The 16,365-nt window shown below is 42.6% G+C and overlaps 1 protein-coding gene across 2 annotated transcripts in view; it reads left to right on the forward strand.

Moving 5' to 3' along the window:
• The window catches only part of rerea (arginine-glutamic acid dipeptide (RE) repeats a), a 187,730-nt gene that overhangs the window by 34,335 nt on the left and 137,030 nt on the right, over nucleotides 1-16,365 (forward strand). The window contains exon 2 of one of the 2 annotated variants that reach the window (XM_074644997.1): nucleotides 8,575-8,649. The exons of the other annotated variant lie outside the window; for it this stretch is intronic. The gene's annotated coding sequence lies outside the window, so the exon portion shown is untranslated. The remainder of the gene's footprint in view (nucleotides 1-8,574; nucleotides 8,650-16,365) is intronic. 2 annotated transcript variants of the gene reach the window in all.

Raw genomic sequence — 16,365 nt, forward strand, 5'->3', positions numbered from 1 at the left:
GGAACTCTCCCCCCCCCCCACCGCTCTCTCTGTATGAGGAATAGATGAGGTGGTGCCATTAAGTGAATTTGCTGTTATTTCCCCAGGCTCTTAGCTGAAGATGTCAAACCTCAGCCAGCGAGGCAGCCAAGGATGACTGCCGACTCAGGCAGAGTCAAACACACACACACATACACATACACCAAACTCCCTGCCACGCAAATGATCAGCTTTCATGCTTGCTTCTGTGTAATTTATCAAATTGCTTGGGCATGTGATGAATGGGCCCAGATCTCAAAAGGAGAAAAAGACATTTAGTTTGCATTAGGTCGCTGTTATGCCCATGTTACAGCTGAGAATTTAATTACAGTAAATGGTAAACATCGTATTCACATTTTCGGAAACAATATTTCAGTAGGCCTAATTGCTTTGTAGTTTCACAGACTTAACACTTCAGCGATTACACAAGTGGGATCAGCTTGTTAAATAAAAAATGTTCAATCCTATTACTTACACTATATACTACTATATTCTTTTATCGTGTGGAATGAGCAAGTAGGCTTAATGTTCTCTACATTTTCACTAGTGTTGCACGGTTACCGATACTAGAAAGGTATCGCGATACCCTGCCGTTAAAAACGATGCGATACCCCGTTTTATTAGTACCGATACTTTAAGAATGACAGTGTTTTAATACGAGCCGTGCAGCGCTCTGCTTTAGAGGACGCCTTCAGGATTGGGATCTCGCAGGAGCAGCCACTTATAACTTTGCTGCTGGTGGGAGCAAGCGATCAAAAACCTAAACTGTAGTGATAACCAGAAGGATGGAGTCAACAAGTGAAGTTGAAAAGAAGATTAAAGCAGGTCATGAACTGCTCACCGGCTGCACAGTTCCGCTCTGAGCTGGTTTCTCTATCAGCAAAACTCCCCTTAAAAAAAAAAACAAGGAAATAACAGCGCGGCTCTGATAACTGATAAAATGTAGCGATAAAATTAGATTCACCATCTTTTCTGAATCTGTCCAAGCATCTCCTTTAATTCGGCAAAAACGTAATCCACCAAAGAGCACGCGTTAAAGTATTAATCTACCGTGTGTCTCTGTAATGTGAAATGGACGGAGAGGAAAAAGCAGTCCGGTGACTATATAGTCAGACTAACTTCAAGTTAGTCACTTAGCATACATCACTCGGCTGTTCATATCCCTCCACTGGCTCCCAGTTGCTGCTCGCATCAAATTCAAAACCCAGTTGCTCGCTTACAAAACAGCAACAAAAACGGCTCCCTCCTACCTGAACTCCTTCATCCAGGTCGACACTCCCTCCCGCCCACTACGCTCGGCCAATGAAAGGCGCCTGGTACTCCCATCACAACAGGGCCCTCAGTCACGAGCTAGACTCTTCTCCTACGTAGTCCCCCGGAGGTGGAATGAGTTACCGAACTACACTCGATCCGCAGAGTCCCTTTCCACCTTTAAGAAAAAGCTAAAGACCCAGCTCCGGACCTAATGACACTGATGATGATATTGATAATATTGAGGATATTGAGAATGTTGTTGACATTGATTAGGATATTCATGATGATGATGTCATTGATGACGTTAATGATGATAATGACAAAAAAAAGAAGATCTGCTTCTATACCACCCGGTGCATTGCCTCTGTGCACTGCTTGTTGGCACCTGTGTCCGATCAGACTTGAAGCTGTTGTTAGCACTTACTCACATTGTTCCTTCCTATCTAGTTCCTTGCTTGTGTTGTACGAATTCTCAGATGTACGTCGCTTTGGACAAAAGCGTCTGCTAAATGAAATTGTAGAATTGTAGAATTAGTCAGGAAATGACTCAAATAAATATGAAATATAACAGAAAATGCCAAAACACACTGAAGGGGGGCTTAAATGCTCTCTACATTTTTTCACAAAAGCTCCGCGCTCACACATCCTTACTGTAGAAGAGGCTGCTTCTCTCCTGGTGATTTGTCACACTTCCCCATTGTATTACACACCACCTCTCCTTCACACTCCAAACCCCTCCTCCTCCCCTCCTTTTCTTTCTCTCCCTCCCTCCCTCCCCTCCCTCGCTCCCTAAATCATTTCTTTACATGTGTGTGGGTGCCCCCTCTCGCTGTGATTCTGATACTTCATAACGGCAGGAGGAAATTGAGCTGACCTTGAGGCTGCCGAGCTCCTTTATAATGCTGATGTATGGGGCTGTGGGCGCAGGCAGCCAGTAAGTGAGAGGCATGTTTTTATTTGCCGGGGAGCGGGGCCCGGTGTCAGGACGCATAACAGGGTTCATTTCTCGCCCACTCGAGCTAGCTAGTACGCCAGGAAGCTTAGTGTCAAGCATTCAACTTCCACTAGGTGTGATTTACCTGCATTAGCCTTTGTGTACTGGAATACGTCGCATCACGCTGCCTAACGCCACAGATGGAGTTAACCCTGTGGATAGATTTGGCCTCACTGAAATGTGATTTAGATGGTGTTGCCGTTGCTGTTATCTCAAGGTTGGACTAATTCATCCAGGATTGTTTCTTTGCATTTTGTTGCACGGGTGGTGACGGGGCAGTCATTTTAAAAACAATAGCCTCTTTGACAACCTTATATCACCGTGCCTGTCGTTGATGTCATTATTAGTTCGGGGTGGAATGGCCCACTTTCTTCTCTTCTGCAGCTCTCGGCTCATCAGCGCAATCAGCTGCCTCCTAACACAATCAGCCCGCTCTCAAATTACAGTCATGATTGAGACCAAGTCAGTCAGCAGGAAAAGACACTGGAGCGCTTATGATTCAAGCAGGAACGCCGTTCAGGAGGTGGTGGACGCGATAAATGAATAACTGTAAAATATAATGCAATAGCCCTGCAATGAATGACGCCTTTGTGATGCCTGGAAGATGCTTTTTATTATGAGACTCTGTGGCCATTTTGGCGCTGCCTTCTCTTGTTTTGTTACTGTATATTGTCAGCTGCACCACAACAAAATGAAACAATGGCCTCAACTAAAGATTATTCTCATTATTGATTAATCTACAGATTAATTTCTTGATTAATTAATTAATTAATTAATTGTTAAATCTATAAAATGTCAGTAAATTGGGGAAAAAAGACCATTAAAAACAAGTTCCCAGAGCCCACGGGGAACCATGCTTTAATATTAAGACTGTTTTAAATGCCAAGTAAATAATAATAATTTATAAATAAATAAATAATTTACAAAAAATTTAGATATCAAAATCCACGTTTGGTGCCTTCAAATGAAACTTGGTAGCTTGTGTTTACATCATGGGAAGTTGTGTACACAATATGCTTGGTGTTCAAGTGGTTAAGTCGAGAGAACACCGCTGCTAAGCAACGGTATTATTAACGTTACTGTCGGCGTCTAGAAGCCACAGAGTCTAACAATTTAGCAAGCTAGCAAGCGGGTAACATAATGCAGGAAATACAAAGGCATAATGACAGAGGAAAAGATGAGGCCGTTGGGAATATCAACATTTTTTCTCAGACATATTGTAAAATTACGAAAAACAATATACGACAAAAATTATAATATATTCACTTATTATGCACCGAAAAATTGACTTCCATGACCTCTGCTATTTCCTAAAATGTCAACAAACACGTCACAAGTTGTGAAGCTTTCAGAAACTTTCCACTTACGAGGTCGTGAATGTCACAAGAGGAGGTCGTTCATATGGAGTCTTCTCGTAAACACGACCCCATTTGAAGGCACCACATGTCCTACAATCCTAATGCAATATTAATGCAATGCTACTGAAAGAGTCTAATATACTATGATGACACTTTTCCATCTTCCACACTAGGATGTACTGTGGCCTTCAAATGCTCAACAATGCATGTTGAACAAAAGCAATATGCCTTTGCAGACAGCGTCTAAGCTGGAACACATTTTTTCTCTACTTACAGGCTTGTTGTTGGTTACATGGTTTTCAAAATAAAACCACTTTGATTTTTAATGTGGCGGTGTGGCTTTTCGCAATGACAAAGGGACAATAGAAGTGATACGCAAGTATTCATTTGTTTTCACTTTGTCAGGAATGTTAAACACTCATTCTAACCCCTAATTCGGAGCTTTGTGTGTAAATGTAGTGGCTGTGGTTGACATTAAGATGAGCGCAGGAAGCTCACGAGCCCTGCCAACTCGGCTCACTTCTCATATGGCTCGGATCCACTTGCATAACCCCGTGTCTGGATGCTGCACTCTGAAAAACAGGCAAGGACCCAATTCATTCACAGCCCATCCAACAACACATTGACTGTGCGCAAAATATGTTTTGGCAGCTTAACAGCGGCAGACTAATCAATTGATCCAGATTTTTGCCGTCCATTGATCTTGGCGCACCCTGGGTCCAGACTATTACGTTGCACGTATGATAATGATCACGATCATTAGCAGCCCTTGGCCGACCTATTAGGGCAGAGGGAAATGCTAGTAAAAACCACCCGAACCGTGCATAGAAACATTTGCACTGCCAAACGCTGGAGCGAATGGTCCAAATCTGCTTTGCAAAATGCCTCCCTGTCACTCTCCCTCCCTCCCTCCCCTCCCCTCCCCTCCCTGCCTCACCACAGTAACAGTAGCGTGGCAGAGCGGCGTCGGGCGAGCCTGCTGGTGCTGCTGACTGGCATTCTGTGTGTTGATGAATGTGCCTCCCTGACGGCTCAATGTGCTTACCTAACAGGAGCTGCTCTACTGTCACATTGAGTTTCTCAGTCTCTCTCACTCGTGTCTTTTTTTTTCTGAGGTAGTACGGAGAGCGTTCCACTCGACTAGACACCGCACCCCCCACACTGTTTCTCAAAGGTTAATGGAGCTGCCTCACAATGCGCACTAATCACCAGGTAATCGCTTGATAGGTGGCAAAGGTCGCCTATGATGACCACCAATATGGCCCTCTTGGATAGAGGGAATCAGTTTGCCAAATATGGTTGTTTATTTTGCGCGAAATTTCTTGTAGCAGTATGTTGTCTTCTATAGCAACAAGTTTTTTTTTATGATACTGAATTGATTTTCTAAAACACTATAGATTTTGAATTAATAGTTTACATGCAAAGATTAACTCTGTCAAATCTTTATTTAATTTGCAAAGAAATGCACTTGTGATGTCGCGGTGAGGAAATTTTCCCATCGGTTAATAAACTTGTGATGACACCGGTGTTACCGATTACACCAGACCTTTCATAATAAAAGATGATGGTCAATATATGTAGAGCGCTTTAATCATTAACATCGGATAGCTGTGTGTCTGGCCGGGCTGGACCGTCCTCAGTGTGGCGATGTCTGCAAACCCACCCGACCCGTCTTGAAACACGGACCCCGTTTTTCAAGACGGGTCGGGTGGGTTTGCAAAGTTCTTCATCAATCGAGCCTCTTAATTTTGCTTTCAAAGTGCACCACATTGCTGCATTTAACTTTTAAAATGTAAGCCTCAAAATTGTCTTTCCAAATGCATGATGTCTCAATGTTGACCAAAATAATCGCGATTATGATTTCTGCCATAGTTGAACAGCCCTAACGGATCATATTGCTAGTACACCGCCCAAATAAAAACCACTTTTGGAATCGTTGCTCATATCCTAACACACTTGACACCCGCCTCTTACAGTATGGAAATAGCGAGGAAGATGCAGCCCGAGCTATCTTTGGTGTCTTCATGTTGTGTTTGTGTAAGTGTTTGAAGTGGTTAGCATGAGCCTGGTGTTAAAATAGTGGCTCTTCTGAATAACACGTACGTGGTGGACAGCCAGAGACGCTGGCTGACAGACTGAGAGGCCGACTAAAAGTCATGTCCTTTTGATGTCAGCCAGCTTCCGAAGGGCCGCGGTGGTCGGAGGGGATTGAGGTTTCAGCGCTGGGATTCGGGGATTGTCGTGTCAGAGAGGTATCTCTGGGGCCGAGTGTGGGCGAGTCAGCGCATGCATATTCACATTCTAAGACCAGGCAGCTACAGAAGGAAAGGCCAGTTGTCATCATGCACATCACCCCGCGGTGCTCACATATAATAACCCTCAACTCGCAGAGCATGGAAGCGCTCTCACATATACGAGCATATAGGATCGGACGTTTCTAGGCCTGTTGAGATTGTTTTAGTGTCTCTATTGTGACTTGTGGGAGAGACTGGATGGATGGGCGGTTTGTTAAAGGAATGATGTTGCATGCCTCGTGCTATTTGGATACAGCTTCTAGGCAGAGATATGAGCAGATTAAGATGAAGATGGGTTAGTCACAGACAGAGATGAGTCCCTCTGTGTGAGTGTGTGCTTGATGGCCACATTGTCTGTCCCCGTGGAAATACCAGAGTTACCGAAGGGATTGCAAAAAATCAATGTGAGCTATTCATACATGGATCTAATCCTCAGATTTACTGCCATTTAATCTGTGGTTATGGCAGCGCTCTGATGGCTCTAATGCCGTCAAACAGATGTCCCTGTTCAGCCACCCAGGTTAGGCTGCACCTGGTGACACCATTGAGCCTTGGCACCGGGTGGCCCCGCTGCACATTTCATCTTCTTCCTCAGGTGGCAACTATTGTATGAAAACATGCATTATAGTGTCACGGTGCATCCGAAAGATAATCGAGCCAAATGTTTACGGCAAACATCTACGACCCCCCCGAAATCCTCTTTGGTTGAGAGTGTGATCATGCTGTGAATATATGTGCTTATCTGGATGGTTGTTGTGTGCTATTTTTGACAGCATACTCCGCTCGCCGGGCTGTTGAACAGTGCTGAGATTGCACGGACAGAGATACTTGGGTTTTTATTCACTGCACACCTGGTGTTATTTTCACATTCAAAAAGGGAGCAGACCATTTCACTTCAGAATGCAGGCTGAATTCAGGAGGCGTATTGCATCAGAAGCAGGCAGGGACTGAATAACAACAAAACAGTATCATTTTGTACATCTGGTAAATGTCATGGGACGTTGCCTTGTTTTGTAACAGCTTTGCCATCAAGAAATAATAAGAAACCAACCTCCTTTTGAAGACAAATAGCTCAGACAAAATCCTACACATATTCATCCTACAGTGCCCTACATATCCACTTTATCTTGTCTGTAAGACAATTCATTTTCTCATCCTCATAATATTCAGAGCTACATATAATGGCAAACACATAGGCTAGAGCAGCAACAGCAATGTATCGCGATATTTTGTGTGGCAATATTGTATCGATACACGTCAAGTGTCACTCTTTTATTATATAAACTATTAACCCCTTAACAATCTGACAGAAGCTATTCTGTCTTTCAGAGGTTGTAGTGGGCTCAGTCTTAAAGCTGGAGTGAAGATACTGGTATCATATGAAACTAGAAAAACCTAAGGAATCGCACACACATCTCTATTACATGTTAGATGCTTCATGCATCATGACATGTCAGCTTGTCAGGAAGAACGCTCAATAACAAAGAAAAACTGGCATGGCCATTTTTAAAGGGGTCAATATCGAGTATCGATCTTTTATTATATAACAACAACAACATATAACAATCCAACGGACACTATTCTGTCTGAACAGAGTGAAAACTGTCTTATTAGATAAAACGGATGTTGACAAACTGCATAATTTGCATTTGAAAAAAGGTAATAAATCACAATATATCTTATTACAATACTCAGCATATTGTAAAATGTTTAAAATCGCAATAAAATTGTATTGTGACTTAAGTCATGATATTATCACAATACTTAAGTATCGTAATAATATCATGTCGTGGGGCCTCTGGTGATTCCCACCCCTAATGGGCTATTCTATATATTTGTCTCAACCATGTTGAAAAATGTTCCTAAATTATCCTCATCAATCATTTGGTTTTGCAACCAACCAAAATGGCAAACCATTGAATCACATGAATAGACTTCAGTAATTGATGGATGATAATTGACTAGTTTTCATGAAAAGGACACAATACGACACTGTTTCCACAAAATCAAGATGTGCAGCATCCAATACTACTCCATGACTGCAGGAGGACATAAATGCACACGTTATACACCATCCCCAGGCTGTGCAGTTAATAAAATGCCTGCATTGAAATATTGCAGATTGATAGTGTGTGTGTGTGTGTGTGTGTTGGGTTTCTGGGTGTTAAAGAGAGTAAATGCAGGGAATCTCTCGGTGTGCGGATGCTGAATGTGAAATGTCAATGTTATTGAACAGGTGCTGCGAGGCAGAGCTGTGATGTTTTTATTTCCAAGCTCTTGTCAAGCAAGGCAGAGAAGAGAGGGCTCATGGGATAATAGGGGGAGGGGGGACTATGTGTGTGTGTGTGTGTGTGTGTGTGTGTGTGTAGATGTGTGTGTATCCAGAGAGGTTTATTGAGAAGAGGGAAATGAATACTGGCTTAGAATAAATGCTCATAGAAAACGTTAACTGCGCTGTGAGGGGAGTATTATATTATTTTTCGTGCACCTTTTTTCATTCACCATGTGTTCAACATGATGCCAAATATGGCTGCCGTCTTCACCCATGCGTACACCTCTACTGTCAAGCTGTTATCACCTCGTTTGTTCCATTTGCACATCATTTATGTTTTTTTTCCCCCCCTCCCTTGTCCTCTGTGTGTGTCTTCCCTTTCAGTTTTTCTCTTGCAGATTGTGTCAATACTTGTTGAGAGGCAGTGTGGCAGAGAGCTAGGAGGTGAATGCAGTCAAGGTTAGTCAACAATGCTTCGTGACACTGGAGCGCTGGCTAACACGGCGTCTGCCCTAACCCCTCCTCTCCTCTCCTCTCCTTCCCCCCCCAAAAATGTTTCTATTCCTGCCCCACCCAGTGGACCTTGATCATGTTCTCTACCTGCCCTTGCTGCTCTCAGCCTCTCCATCATCATCCTCACCCCTCGATGTGCTTCGCCTTCTCCTCCTTCCTCCCCCTCGCAGCCATCTTTCCCGCTACTTTCTGTTCCAGTGGAGAGAACAAGCTCCAGCCTGTCAACACTCATTCATCCCTCAACTACTAACTCATGCTAACCCACTCCTGTGTTTGTGTCTGGATGCATTATTTCCTATGTTGTAGCATGATGGCAAGCAGTTTTAACATTTAATAGCTAAGCTTGACTATCCGGAATTATTAGAGATATATATGATTTGACTAGTCAGAATTCTTCTGAATTCCAGATAACTTTAACGTCATTCTGACTAGTCATAACGACAGTTAGAGGTGTCTGTAATTCAGTTCTGACTATCCTAAATAACAGTTGCATATATTTCAAACGTCATTATGACTAGTCAGAGTTGTTGTCATGACGTTGCTCATGCGAGGCTTCTCATTGGATATTGGCCCAACAGAACACCTGAACAGTGTCAGCAGAAGCTTTTGCTAACTCGGATAGTTCGATAAAGTTGGAAAGATATTCACAGATTTAAACTTACCAGATCAATAACTCATAAGTTGTTAAAACACAAACGACGCCCTTTTCTAACCGTAGTGAGGTAGACAACGAGCTACAAGCTCATTTTAATCAGCCGTCCTCCGAGCTGGACGCATAACATCGGTCTCTATGTGCAGCCGGCTGTGAGACGAGTGGTTCAGGGACCGCTGTGGATCAGATAGTTAGAAAACGACATGAAATAGAAAAAGAGCTCATCATCGAGGAATCTGTGGCCAACGAGAGCTTTGTTCGCTGGAGAGTTGTGGTAGAAATTTACAGCGTATTGTAGATTCATTGTCTCCAGACACACTTTATAAACCCATACGGCTGCAGTGCAGGGCCATAGTATGTTTGAATAGCTTCCACCTCCCGTCCCATCCTGCCCCCTTCTGACGTAATTACAGATATCTACAAGTCATTTCACCTATAGTGAAAACTCTAATTCTAGATATCTGTAATTACATTACGACTATCCCTAACTCCAATTAGAGTTATCTACAACGTCATTCTGAATATTTAGATATCTAAAAAGGACAATGTAGATATCTTCAATTGAGGGGAATTACGACTAGTCAGAGTTAAATTGTAGATATCTGCAACTAAATTGTAGATATCTGTAATGAGAAACCCCATACACATGAATGGCAAAAGTAGTTTGAATCGTACTAGTCAAAATATAATTACGGATATCTAAAATTAGAGTTTTGCCTGGTCAAAATAGAATTAGGGATATCTTGAATTTGAGTTTTGACGAGGCAAAATGACATTGCAGATATCTCTGATGAATATCCTGTCTAGTTATTAAATGTTAAAACGGTTTGCCATAGTAACATTACCTGTACGCACACCAGACAGTCTTTGATAATGTGATGCTTTTAATCATTTTCATTGCGGCTTCACTTGTGATTCTTGCACTTTTAATTCCATGTGAAAATGTGATTACCGTCTTGCCATTTACTCTCCCGCCATTTAAAAAAAAAAAAAAAGAGTTGCAAGAGTGAGAGCAGCGCTTATATCTTAATGTCCAGAGCAACGGCGGAGAATCCAGTCACGATACAGAAGGAGGAGGGATGGGGGGGGGGGGCTGCAGTTCAAAGCCGACTAGCAGGTTACTTAATGAGTTTGGTAATTGGCTCGCTGTAACCTCCGCGCATCCCTGCCCTCCTGCTGCTGATGTGTGCAGGAACAGGGAGTAGCGCGCTACGGCTCCTCGCACTCCCTCCCCTCGCTCAGTCTTTCCTTCCCTCACGCGACCCATCCATCTTTCTTCCCCTCCATCCATCCATCCATCCCTCTTCCAACGAGCTGACTTATGGAGCTAACGCTGCACCGAGCCTCCTCTCGTCTGTCCCCCCCCACTTGTTCCTATTATAAAGACACCGTTAGCACGTTAGCTTTCCACTCTGCCATGTCGAATATCAACGGCCTACCTCTCATCTCTCTCCCACTTGTTCGCTATCTTTTACACTCACTTCCCACCACACACACACACACACACACACACACACACACACACACACATCTATTATATGTGAGATGCTTCATGCATTATGCAGAATCTGTGCATCCAAACAAGCAATTTGCAGAATTTCCAGCTCACCACTTCTGCGTCGTAATTCTCCGTGTGTCCACACAACAACAAGCGTAATGAGAAACGCACTTCCATGCTCAGTTGATTCATAAGTCCAAACAATAAAGACAAAAGAGTAGCTCGGCTTGCCATGTAATCATAAATGACACCTAACATATTATTCTCCGATTTCAGCGCATTATCTCCTCACCAGAGACATCAAAGGGACAGCTATTCTTCTGTTGTAATAACGTGCGGTAGAGGGGGGGGGAATCGGCGTCAAATCTGGTTTAAATCTCATTAACTCACGTAGCAAATTATACTGATAATAGTGGGAGAGAGAAAAAAAAAATCAATGACCTTCACGGTTTAGTTGTAATTGAGAGTTTTGAGTGTGGATTGTTTATTGCTTTGTTTGTTTATAACAAGCCTGTAGATTTAATGCCTTCGGGGATCTGCACTAGTGAGGCTAACCTAATATATATTCTGGCTAATGAGCAAGCTTCCCACCTTCCTACCTATTCCCATTAATTTCCATTTTGTACCTTTAAAACAAGCCATAAATAAAGCCTGCATGCATTAGCAGCCGTCTCCAGTTGCAAGACTGCTGCCAAGCTTTTTATCTACTCCCACAGTTGAGCGGTTGAATCTGAACGCTGTAGGGGTTGGGAGGCCAACGCACGGCTAAGTGGCTCCTCTTGACCTCGGCACTGATCTCCCAACTGTCTGCTCCGACTGCACACAGACACATTTTACCCGTTCGCTCCCACAAAAAAACAAAAAACTGTCTAATCTCGTAACACACAGCCTCGGCACCCCCCCGTCTGCACGCTGTCTTTTTGAATCCTTTCCTCACCGCACCCCGGTGTTGACACGCTGACCGTACATTTGAGATTACTTCTCTCTGCTACGATTCATGCCAAATTGGGAGAAAAAAAAAAAAAAGGAATGTGAGGAAAGCGAAAGCTTGAGAATCTTGTTCCTCTGACCTATAACGGATGTGCTTATTCTAGTTATCACTATCTATCTGTAAACTAGATGGCTGAATCATTAGCGTACACACAGAGAGCAGCCGAGTGTGACCAGAGGAGAGTAATTGATTTCTGAAGAAGCGTCGCTACTGGAGGAGCTTTGTGAGCCATATTGAGCATCTTAAAGCGGCAGTAGGCAGAATATTTTTGGCATCATTGGGCAAAAAAATCCATAGTAACCTTTCAGCACATTGTAATTCAAGTGCTCTGAGAGATGACTAGACTTCTGCACCTCCTCATGGCTCTGTTTTCAGGCTTTAAAAAATCTAGCCCGTGACGGGTGACGGGTCATTTCAGAGAGAGAGAGAGAGAGAGAGAGAGAGAGAGCGTTCCTGTTCATTCAACAGAGGAAGCTGTAAATCACTCGTGATTAAACTGGGGACACACCGAGCCGACATCAATGACCTAGCAGGGACGAAGGCCACCAGTTGTGTCGCCTCACGTCTCCTTTGTCTTGGCCAAAAAGTTGCACTCGAACACACCGCATCTGCGCCTGCGTGACAAGAAATAACTCTCAACACCAGCAGACGTAGGTAGTCTGTATTCGTCATTCAAAAAGGGAAAGACGGCGCATGTACAAGCCGTTGTTATGATACGTACATGAAACAAAACAAAGCGGCGTTTAAGCTGAACAGCCAATCGGAGTGATTTCTCTCACCGACGGGCGCCGCTGCTGATTCAACATGCTGAATTGGCCGAAAAAACTACAACACGGGCAGACTAGAGCCGACGGTGTGGGACACACCGAAAAAACTCTTGGTGTATCAGGACCTAAACGGTCAAACTAGGCAGCGCTGATCAATTATGAATCCATATTCTGTTATTGTAATGTCTATTTATTGCGTAAAATGTTTCCAGAAACATCTTGTAGTGTAATGAGTTTCTCATTTTACAGCTAAACAGTACACTACAAGATGTTTCTGAAAACATTTGTCCATTAGGAGCACTGCTGTCGGGATAGAGTGACCGTTTTATAAAAATACCCTTTTTTAAAAAAAATCACATTTGCTCCAATCTGCCTACTCCAGCTTTAATATGCATGTCATGAATTATAGTGTTTTACACCGTCTCCACCTCCTCTTTTAGCACAGCAACAGCATGTAGCTGCACCTCCGCTGTGTGTCCATAGGGTGGCAGTGTATGGAGGTGAGACCGCCATGTGCTCTGTGTGTGTGAAATGGAGCAGTCACTGGCTATGTGAGCAGATTAGCTCAGAGACAGTAACCACACAGGAATCACACACCCCAACCGCCTCTCTCTCTCTCTCTCTCTCTCTCTCTCTCTCTCTCTCTCTCTCTCTCTCTCTCTCTCTCTCTTTTCATGATCAACGACCCCCATTTGCCTTGACTTTTAAACACATTTTCACCCCGCCGGAATAGGATTTTACTAACTGCTTCCAGAGCTAAACATCACACACACACACACACGTACTGTTTGTTTATCTTCCTGCGTCTTTGTTCACAAAAAGGATTTGCCTGCAATGTAAACTTCCTCTTTTCGGCCACAGCCTGCACTCTGTCTCTCTCTCTCTTTCTCTCTTCTGTGGAAATACAGTCTCATTCCTCAGAGTCTGTTCTCTCAGAGCAGCCACGGCGAAGCTGAACTGCTCTTTTATTCAGATGAATGAGGCCCTGTTTAGCCCGGAGAATCAGACAGACACAGACGGTCCATGTGAGAGCTTGAAGAATGTCTGTGGCAAAAAAAAAAATCCAGGCTCAGTGAAAAAGCATCTAAGTTATTACACGTCTGCATTTGTTTGCATCTGTTTACACTTTCTGTATGTGAGTTTTACAACCATGCAGGGTTGGTTTGTCTGGTTCGTAAGCATTTCACACGCTGACCTTCTTTTACCTGAGCTTGTATTGGAAGCCATCGTCAGTGTGAGCTCCTATTGAAAGCAGTTTTTAGCTCATATACTATTTCAAAATCTGCAAATGACAAACAATGAAAGGTGGTCGCGCTCATCCAAAACTGCAGTAGGCCAGTGCTGGACCAGAAGAAGACAGCAATGAAAAACGTAGAAGAAGGTCCGCACACTGTAGCTCCCTTTATGTGCAATTTATTGGTACATCTTAGTGAGTGACGTTTTCGTGCACCAGCTCTTCTTCAGACTTAATAAATCTGCACAGAGACGACATCTTAACAGGTAAACGCTCTGGTCAAATGATACCGCCAGAGACCCAAGTATCCCACATATAATCAAATGTAACGTTACATGTATATTAAGAAAAACTCATATATACATAGTATACAACCATTTATCAATTCATAATATAGGAAAGTACTGTAACACTTCATTTTACAGGTCATGGGTCAATTAGGTGATAAATAGCAAGTAACTTATTTGAAGTTTCTTTGGAATTACTGCCAAATTACCCCCAATATTTACCTCAAAATGTATCGAAAATTACTTTATTATAAACATAATTTAATAATTATATGCTAAGATAGCATATAATGGTTGAAATAGGGCCCTTAGGCTTGAGAAGCGACTGAGCGCTGCTCTCCATCGGAGGTGGAAAACCAAAACTAATAGAAGACACTTCTGATCAGGCAAAAATGTAACCTGGTAGCTAAGAATTTCAAATAAGTTATTTGCTAATAAATTTAATTTATTAAATAAATTATCAGCTATTGGGAAATGGCGGGATATGATTATTAAATAATGTTTATAATAAAGTAATTTTGAGGTGAATATTGGGGTAATCTGGCAGTAATTCCAAAGAAATTTCAAATATGTTACTTGCTAATTATCACCTAATTACCATGACCTGTAAAATGAAGTGTTACCGTGCTTTTCTATATTATGAATTGATAAATGTTTGTATATGAATTGTTGTATATATTCTTGAATACTATGTATGTATGAGTTTTTCTTGTTAATGTTACGTTTGATTATATGTGGGATACTTGGGTCTCTGGCGGTATCATGTGACCAGAGCGTTTACCTTGTTAAGATGGCGTCTTTGTGCAGATTTATTAAGTCTGAAGAAGAGCTTCTGTTTCGAAACGTCACTCACTAAGACGTGCCAATAAATTGCACTTAAAGTGAGCAACAGCGTGCGGACCTTCTTCTACGTTTTTCAAAGTCTGCAAATAAGCAATCAGGTTTTGCTGTGTTTCCTAAAGAGAGAATGCTGTGATTTCCTCTCGCTAACATTTGATCAATTTGTCTGCCAGGTGGCAGATACCTCCATCTGGAATAAGCTTATTCTTCTTTTCTTTTTTTTTAATATGCAATAGTTTTAAACCAAATGGCTGCAGCAAGCAAGTTTCCCTCTCTCCGGAGTAGCTTGGCAAAGAGATCAGACATATGTAGCCTACAAGTGTCTTGGTTTTCAGAGTGTAGCGAGGCTGCCAAATGTGACTGTGAATAGCTATGTAAACAAGATAGCTATGCGAGGCTAGACCTTGCAATGATTGCCTAAAGTGAAATGCCATTCCTCGGCTTCTTTCACTTTTTTACAACTGTGTTAATGATCGCAAATAAAGGCTCGCTAGGTAGCAGGTTAATTACTAGCTGTCTGTTTGGATTGTCTCCAGAGGAAGTCTTGATTTTCACTTTGTCACCATAATAGAGCTGTTTGCTTGTGTAGAGAAAAGCTTTAAAGAAAAGTGTTCTTAAAAGGTCCTTTTTTCTCTGTTTTTAGTTAATGAAATTTGTGCTCTGTGGAGTGCTGTTCTTTTTAGCTAAAGCCTTGAATCTTCACATCCACATTAATGATATTTAGTTGAGTAATTTCCTCGAGTTACTTTGTTGGGAGATTGGAGAGGATTGTTTTATTGCTTCCCCCTCTTCTCTCAACCCCCTCCAGGCGATGTTTTAATTAGTCGTGTAAGACCCGATTTTCCCTTTGGATTCCCCCAACTTGTAAAGTGCTCTCTTAAGAATCCGTGAAGGCTAAAAGGGGCAATGAATGATTTGAAGTTTTTTTTTTTGCCTGCCAGCCAGCAGTGAAGGGGGGGAGGAAGTATGAGGAACAGTAACTTCAAGCAGCAGTCACACAGAGGCTTTGTTCTTTATGGATTTGTGGCGAGGAGAGAGAGTCGCTGCTTTAAAGCCCCATCTGGAAAAGCGAGTTTTTAATATGAGAAGAAGAACAGCTCCTGTAGATAATACCTGGTGAAACAGTCTCAAGGTTTCTTTTCTTCCTTCCTCGTATTATGTTTTGGCAGCAGGGAAGTTAGCTTGTTACACTGTAGAGATTTAGGCCCTGTTCACACCTGGTATTAACACACGTCCTGAGTGATCCGAACACAATTGGACAGCTTTAAGTAAGTCTGTTCACACCTGGCATTAGAATGCGTCTCCACATGCATCATGAGTGACCACTTGTGATCACTTCTCCGCTATATATGCAAGTAAACACATAGTAAACACAAGGCCGATACAGCAGACA

The sequence above is a fragment of the Sebastes fasciatus genome, chromosome 8 (genome assembly GCF_043250625.1).
Source record: "Sebastes fasciatus isolate fSebFas1 chromosome 8, fSebFas1.pri, whole genome shotgun sequence".
NCBI lineage: Eukaryota > Metazoa > Chordata > Actinopteri > Perciformes > Sebastidae > Sebastes > Sebastes fasciatus.